This window comes from Leuciscus leuciscus (genome assembly GCF_965113295.1).
Source record: "Leuciscus leuciscus genome assembly, chromosome: 22".
NCBI lineage: Eukaryota > Metazoa > Chordata > Actinopteri > Cypriniformes > Leuciscidae > Leuciscus > Leuciscus leuciscus.
In genome coordinates this window covers 1,431,407-1,433,906 of record NC_138746.1, presented here as the reverse complement: position 1 = coordinate 1,433,906, position 2,500 = coordinate 1,431,407, and the positions used below count along the sequence as shown (strand labels likewise).

Below are 2,500 nucleotides of genomic sequence, written 5' to 3'. Positions count from 1 at the left end.
AGTTAGTGAGGCTGGTCTCACATGACTCAGATTATATTGAATATGTGAATACATGTGATGTGGAAATACTCTAATGATAAATGGAAATGTTGCATTGATGTCTCAGTGTTTTCTGAGAGATTGAGGATCAGTGATTCTCCTCAGTGTTGTTCTGCCATCTAGTGGAGGATTCACTCAATACACTTGATAAACCTTGATAAACCCAATTTACATGACAGCACTTGATCTACTAGATGAAGAATGACACTAAAGGACACTTTTGTGTCCTAAATATTTCTATGTAGTTTTATAAATCAATAAGGCACAGAAAGTCGTGGTATTTTGTGAGTCTCTGTTATTTTAGTATATGTTTATACTGTTTGTTTGTTTGTATTTATTAATGTTGAATACATTTTTATATTTTCAGTTTTCATTCTAGTATTTCTATTTTGTATTTTAGTATATTTCTTTTTATCTTTAATTTTTTTATTTCAGTTTTAGTCATTTTAGTACTTCAACCTAAACTCATTTATTTAAAATGTTCATTTGAAGTGTTTTGTCTAATATTTTTATTTTATTTTATTTTTATTTCAATTACCTAAATTAAAAATTAAATAATGTTACAAATTACAGATTTCAATAGTTTTAGTTTTAGTCTTAGATAACAACACTGTTGTGAATGTACTGTTTTAGTAATTTCGTTAAATTCTTTTATACTTTTTATTATTTTTGAAAATAATATTTCTATTTAGCTTTTATTTATTTTTATTTCATAATTATAGTGCTTCAACTAAAATTACTCAACATTTGTATACAAGTTTAAATACAAGTTTTTCAATCTTATATTCATGTTTTATTTCAGATTTATTTCAATTACCTAAATTTTTTATAGTTTTAGTTTTTGATAACAATAACAACACTGTTATGTAAATGCTTGCTTTGTCAATTTATAACATGCTTTTGTATTTTTTTAAAGAATATTTTTATTTAGCTTTTCAGCACTTACACTACTTCAGCTAAAATTAAACATTTCTAATTTTACTCTTTAAAATTACGTTCAAGTTTTTCATCTAATATTCATATTTTATTTCACCTTTATTTCAATTACCAGACTTAAAATAAACATAAACAAATATATATTTAATCATTTTATTTTTATTATATATTTGTATTGGTATTAGATATAACAACACTGTTGTGAATGTAGTAATTTCGTTAAATGCTTTTTTAAATTTGTATTATTTTTGAAAATAATATTTCTTATCTAGCTTTCATTTATTTTTATTTCAGTTTTAGTTTTAATAGTACTTCAACTAATAATTGTCCTAGATTTTCCATCTTGTATTCATATTTTATTTAAGATATTTCAATTACTATTTTTAAAAAGAAATACACATTTTTACTAGTTTTAGTTTTAGTTTTTGATAATGGTGTATATTCTTAGTTAGCCATTTTATTACATGCTTTTGTATAAAAAAAAAAAAAAAATCTATTTAGCTTTCCAGCAATTATACTTAAGTTAAAATTTCTCAATATTTCTAATTTTCCTTTAAGGAGTTTAAGTTTTTCATCTAATATTCATATTTTATTTTACCTTTATTTCAATAACCAGACTTAAAATAAAAGAAATAAAAATTAAATGATTAAAATGTATATACCTATTTAATTATTAGATACAATAAGAACACATTGTTGTGAATGTAGTAATTTCGTTAAATGCTTTTGTAATTTTTATTATTTTCGAAAATAATATTTCTTATTTAGCTTTCATTAGGGTTAGGGTTAGGGTTAGAGTTAGGGTTAGGGTTAGAGTTAGGGTTAGGGTTAGGGTTAGGGTGTGAGTTATTTCAGTTTTAGTTTTAATGGTACTTCAACTAATAATTAATATAATATATTCATATTTTACTTCACCTTTATTTCAATGACCAGACCTAAAATAAATATAAAAAATGACCTATTTGAGTTATTATTAGTGTGAGATAAAGACACACTGTTGTGAATCTGACAGCTTGACCTCTTTGCTTCATTGAACCCTGAAATTCCCCAGAGGAGAGTTTGATGCTTCAGCATCTGATGAATATTCATCTTTATATTCTCAGTAATCGCAGCTTTACACTGTTGATTTGCAATAAAAAAAAATAAAGTAAATTTCACATGAAATTAAGTAAACTCTACTTAAAGTGAAAGTAACAAAGGAAATAAGTAAATACTTGACTAGTAAAAGGTTGAGTATTATCCATTTAGTTGAAGTTTCCTTTGCTATAGATTTCACTCAAAAAATATAACATTGAATTAAACCACACACACACACACACACACACACACACACACACACACACACACACACACACACACACACACACACACACACACTAACCCGACCCCTAAACCTACCCATCACACACGCACACACACACACACACACACACACACACACTAACCCGACCCCTAAACCAACCCATCACACACGCACACACACACACACACACACACACACACACACACACACACACACACACAC

At 26.3% G+C, this 2,500-nt stretch overlaps 1 long non-coding RNA gene across 1 annotated transcript in view; it reads right to left on the bottom strand.

Moving 5' to 3' along the window:
- The window catches only part of LOC309486292, a 431,359-nt gene that overhangs the window by 324,631 nt on the left and 104,228 nt on the right, over window positions 1–2,500 (bottom strand). The window lies entirely within an intron of this gene.